Consider the following 6,067-nt stretch of genomic DNA (forward strand, 5'->3'; position numbering starts at 1 on the left):
ATGGCTGCGCTGTGCTTTAAAATTGTCATTTTTCAATCATCAAACTTTAACCATAGCTTACTTGCAAACTTTAAAAAAATATGGGCTTCTTCTTGGTAGTCTCAATATAAATGTCCAAATATATGTAACAGTGCATTTCACCTAGTAATCCAATGGGGTAGATTTTTTCAAGAAACGTAAAATATAGTATTCTCTAAGCATGTACCTAATTATGATAAACACATAGCTTTTGTATAGTTGCTACTCATCTCCAACTATAGAAAATCGTGAGAATTTGTAATTGACATCTGTATGTTTGGGATTTTTTTCTTGAAAAGCAAACAAACTAAATGCTTACCTTTCTGTCTCTAGTCCTCACAAGGTAAATGGACTTTATTCTTTGCTGTGGGAATTCACTGTTATACTAACAAATCACACTTGATTTCTGATTTGTAAAACTACTAGAATAAAAGCAACAATAAATACTTGTATCAAACTCACACTTAATGTTCACAGCTGTTACCTTGTTTATAGGCTCCTGTATTTATGTAATCTAGTGATCTACTCAGAACCTGCTTACCATTGAGTTGTGCTTAAAACCATTTTTCTTAATGCCTGCCATACATTCTACCACATACTTCTACTAAGTGGAGCAAAAATGTACATTTTCATTTCTGGAGTGTTCTAATCTTTCTTGTAAATATATTACTGGATAACATTAGTTAAGCCTTATTTTCCTCATTTTTTTCATTTCACAATAAAGATGAATACACGCGTTAAGCATTACCAACTTGTGGCAAATAAATATTTGGTTAGGAGGTCTCAACAGGCTGGACTTGGCCATTGGGACTTTCTTTTTAGAGTCCACCAAAATAATTTCCATCCAAATAATTTCCAAGTGTTCCAGAATGGTATAGCAGAATCATATAGTAGTCCTATTTTTAGTTTCTTGGGAAATCCACATGTATTTTCATAGTGACTACATTAATTTCAAAAAGGAGACAGAAGGGCCAGGAGTTTGGCCTAGTGGTAGAGTGCTTGCCTAGCATGCATGAAGACCCGGGTTTGATTCCTCCATACCACATACATAGAAAAAGCTGGAAGTGGTGCTGTGGCTCAAGTGGCAGAGTGCTAGCCTTGAGAAAAGCCCAAGGACAGTGCTCAGGCTCTGAGTTCAAGCCCCACAACTAGCAAAAAAAAAGAGAGAGACAGAGCTGGGCACAGGTGGCTTATGCTTATAATACTAGCCAGTCAAGAGCCTGAAATCTGAGAAGCAAGACTGGAAGCCAGTTTCAGCAGATAAACCCTAAGAAACTTATCCCCAATTAACCTATACAAAAACAGAAGTACAGGTGTAGTTCAAGCAGTAGAGTAATGGCAGCAAAAGAGCTGAGTGAAAGCAAGAGGCCCCAGAGTTCAAGCCTTGGTACTAGCACTCATGTGTGCGTGCGCGTGCACACACACACACACACACACACACACACACACACGTGTACACTCACAGAGACAGTGTCAGAGAAAAAAGTAGAAAGAAATGGACAGACAGAGATGGGGGAGAAATGAAGCTCTTTTGGGTCCTTAAATGGATGGGGAAAGGCCTGATTGGCTAGGTGGGATGGGGTCAATAAGAATGAAAAGTAGGGAGGGATATGACCAGATCTCAATGGATCCTGGCTTAGGAGAAATTGGAGTGAGTTCTGCAGAGGAGAAAAAAAAAGAAGAAAGCCCATATAAAGAAAATTTAAAGAGGAGATGTTGGGAACTGGAATTGGAAAGTAGGTAAGATATATAAAGAACACTGAATCAAAAAATGCAACAGCTATCCTTATCAGAACTAGAAGACCATTCCTTGGTTAGAGGTTGTATAAAGTCTAACTTATAGGGTGCTGGTAGCTCATGCCTGTAATCCTAGCTCTTCAGGAGGCTGAGATCTGAGGATTGGTTCAAAGCCAGGCCAGCAAGGAAAGTCCATGAGACTTGTATCTCCAATTAACCATCAGAAAATTGGAAGTGGTGTTGTGGCTCAAAGTGGTAGAGAGCTAGCCTTGAGCAAAAGACCTCAGAAATAGTGCTCTGTCCTTGTGTTCAAGCTACACTCAAAGCCTCAGCCCACACAGACACCAAGTCATGTACAGCAAAGTTTATTGTCAGCAAGGGGACAGGCTGACTTTCTCTGGCAGGGACAGCACTTGTCCTTCAGCAAGTGGGGGACTGTGGGATGGGGGTGGAGAATTTCACTAAGGACAGGGATATTCTTCAGTCTGGTTTGTGTGAGACATGGAGTTTGTGGGGTGCATAAGAGTGAGGGATTTTGTTGTGGCTTTTATGGTTGCAGCTGCCTGTGTCAGCCAGTAAGATAAGAACCGAGTCAGCTAATTTTGGAAAAGGGGCTGTGTCACCAGATTTGGGGAAAGGCCATGCTTTACACAGCAGGGGCTAATATCACTGAGTGGCTCCTGAGATGGAAGAGGTCACACGACTAACAAAAAAAGTCTGGCTTTGGGGCTGAGAGTTTGGCCTAGTGGTTAAAGTGCTTGCCTAGCATGCACGAAGGCCCGGGTTCGATTCCTTGGTACCACATACATAGAAAAAAGCCGGAATTGGTGCTGAGGCTCAAGTGGTAGAGCTCTAACCTTGAGAAAGTCCAAGGACGGTGCTCAGGCCCTGAGCTCAAGCCCAGGACTGCCAAAAAAAGAAAAAAAAAGTCTGGCTTTATGGTTTTGTGAAAATATCAGAATTCTGTTTCAGAAAAGGGCTCAAAAGGCCGGGAGTTGGCCTAGTGGTTGAGTGCTTGCCTAGCATGCACGAAGACCTGGGTTAGATTCCCCGGTACCACATACTTAGAAAAAAAGCCGGAGGTGGTGCTGAGGCTCAAGTGGTAGAGCTCTAGCCTTGAGAAAGTCCAAGGACAGTGCTCAGGCCCTAACCTCAGGCCCAGGACTGGCAAAAAAAAAGAAAGAAAAGGGCTCAAAAGGAGAATTAAAGATTCAACCTATTATAATTAACATCGTGTGTGTGTGTGTGTGTGTGTGTGTGTGTGTGTGTGTGTGTACCTGCACACACATATAGGCATTAGTTCTGAGGCTCAAAGTCAAGGCCTTGAGCTCTCACTGGGCAATTTTGCCCAGAGCTTAGCCCTCTACCAACTAATCTGTGTTTCCAGTTCTGGCTTTTTGCAGGATAATTGGAAATAAGAATCTTGAGATTTTTTTTTTCTTCCTGGGCTGGCTTTGAACCAACATCCTTGGATTGTAGCCTCCTAACTACCTAGGATTATAGTTATGAACCACATATCACCTGGCCGTAACTCACCTTTAATCATGCTATGTATGAAAGCAGTAAAAGAACCTGGCTAGGAAGTCAGGGCAAAAATCCCTCCCATAGAGCTTCTTACATCCCTCACCATGGCCTGAGCAGTCACCCATATGTGACCCAGGACATTACTTCCTAACCAATTTTCTCGGCAAGCCTCACTTGTGAACAATGTACTGATTGGACCCCAGAGATGTGTGCTGAAAAGATTTTAAGAGGATCTGATTATGAATTTATCATATGCTCTCCTGAAAAGGTACCTGAGATACTAGTAATAATGACCACATCTGTGGATGGGAATGAGGGCATAAGGGTTAAACAATGACCTGCTCTTTATGCTTTTGTCACTTTTGAAATTATTATCACATATATGTAGTTGGGTAGGTATGGAAAACTAGGTACCTAGAAAAGGCTTTGGAAAAAGAACACAGGTAGGACTGGATTATTCTACGTGAGTATTGGGAGGAGTTAATTTCTTACCTGGTTGCTTGATTAATACCTTGTGTTTTCAATTGTTGTGTGCTTCTGAGCTACAGATGAGAAATAGGGTCTGTTAACATGTAAAGGAAAAAAAAGGAAGTGGTAGCCTTGAGCTGAAGAGCTCAGGGACAGTGCCCGGGACAAGTTCAAGCCCAACAACCGGCAAAAAAAAAAAATACCTGGACCCTAGGGTAGGGTTGCAGAATGATTGAGTGAACCTTCTTCTTTAATTTTTATTTTTGATTTTTTGTTGTTATTATAAAGGTGATGTAAGAGGTGTTACAGTTACGTAAGTCAGCTAATGAGTGCATTTCTTTTTGGACAATGTCACTCCTTCCCTTGCTCTCTCCCCATTTTTCCCTCCCGTTCCCACCTATAAGTTGTATAGTTCATTTTCAACATAGTGTCTCCTGAGTACCACTGCTGCATGTGTTTACCTTTGACCCTTCATTTCTGTGCTTCCATCCTCCCCCCAAAAACAGATAAATGAACAAATAATACAAAAAGAAAAAAACCCTAAAAACAACAACAAAGAAAAAATTTCTTGTTTCCATTTTGTGCAGGTCATTTTGGTAAATATTATTATGATCTCATGTGTATGAATCTCGAGAGTCTTGTATAATTTATTATGTCCCAGGGTATTTTAGATCTAGCTTCTGCATAGAAGAGAAAACATGTGCCATTTGTCTGTCTGAGCTTGGCTTATCTTACTTAACCTGCTTTGTTCTAGGTCTATCCAGTTCCTTGCAAGTTACATAATATTCTTTCTAATGGGTATGCAAAATTACATTGTGTATAGGTACCACACGCTTTGGATCCACTCATCCATTGTAGGTATCAGGACTGTTTCATAACTTGGCTAGTATGAGGAGTGCAGCAGTGAGCATGGATGTGTAAGCATCTGTAAAGACAGTATCCTGGCTTGTGATGTTCTGGATAGATGCCCAGGGGTGGTATGGCTGGGTCCTAGGGAAGATCTATGTTTAATTTTTTGAGGAACCTCCACACTGATGTCCAGAATGGTTATTCTGGTTTACATTCCCACCCACAGTGCAATAGGGCTACTTTCCCCCCCACACCCCCACAGCCCCACCAACATTAGTTGTTTGAATTCTTGATGTTTTCTAATCTAACTGGGGTGAAGAGTCTCAAAATTATTTTGATTTGCATTTCCTTATGGCCAGGGAAATAGAAAATTTACTCATGTGTTTTCCATTCTTTCTTCTGAATAGTCTTTACTTACTTTGCCCAGTTAGTTTTATTAGCTTTGAGAGTAGTCTCTTGAGTTCCTTATACATTTTGAATATTAGGCTTTTATCAGGTGTATTTCTGGTAAAGCTCTTCTCCCAGTCTGTTATCTATTTTTCTGGTTTAGTAACTATGTATTTTGCAGTGCAGAAACTTTTTTAAAAATATATAATCCCACCGGCGTCGCAGGAGTGAATCGATCTGGGAGTTGAGGGGGGCTCCAGAGGTGGGGAGTGAAGTCGGGGTCTCAGTTGCCAGTCTTTGTGTGTTTTGTGCCCCATTCTTTAGCACGAGAAAAGAGAAGAAATATTGCAGTGAAAGAAGATTCTCTTGCATTTAGCACTGCTTTTTCTACGTTAGTTGGCTTTTGAATGAGGATGACAATGGAAGAGATGAAGAATGAAGCTGAGACCACTTCCATGGTTTCTATGCCCTGTATGCGGTCATGTATCCGGTGTTTAATGAGCTAGACCGAGTAAATCTGTCTGCAGCTCAGACACTGAGAGCCGCTTTCATTAAGGCTGAGAAAGAAAATCCAGGTCTTACACAAGACATCATTATGAAAATTTTATAGAAAAAAAGTGTAGAAGTCAACTTCACAGAGTCCCTTCTTCGAATGGCAGCTGATGATGTAGAAGGTATCAGAAAGAAGAGCCTGTTTGTTAGTTTCACAATTGTTGAAAGCACTTCCTTCAGTCATTGTCATTCTGAAGGCTTCCATCCTCCCCTTCTTGCCTCCCTTTCCCTCTTCCCCATTCTTACCATAGCGATAGTGAAAATAATCTGTATAAAATAGAAAAGAGCTTATTCATGTTTTTGTCACACTCAATTATTTAGTATGTTTGCTGAAACCATATGCTTTAACTTCCTCATTAATAAAAAGTTTGCCATGTTTCAGTTTCAAAAATATATATATATATATAATCCCATTTATCAAGTCTCTTCTATCTACTGTGCCCCTTGGACTCTTTACATGTAATTTCTGCCTGTGCCTATAAGTTCTAGTTTTTCTTCTCCTTCTTTGTTTTCCCTAGTGATGGGACTTCAA

This window comes from Megascapheus bottae, chromosome X, assembly GCF_031878675.1.
Source record: "Megascapheus bottae isolate mThoBot1 chromosome X, mThoBot2.hap1, whole genome shotgun sequence".
NCBI lineage: Eukaryota > Metazoa > Chordata > Mammalia > Rodentia > Geomyidae > Megascapheus > Megascapheus bottae.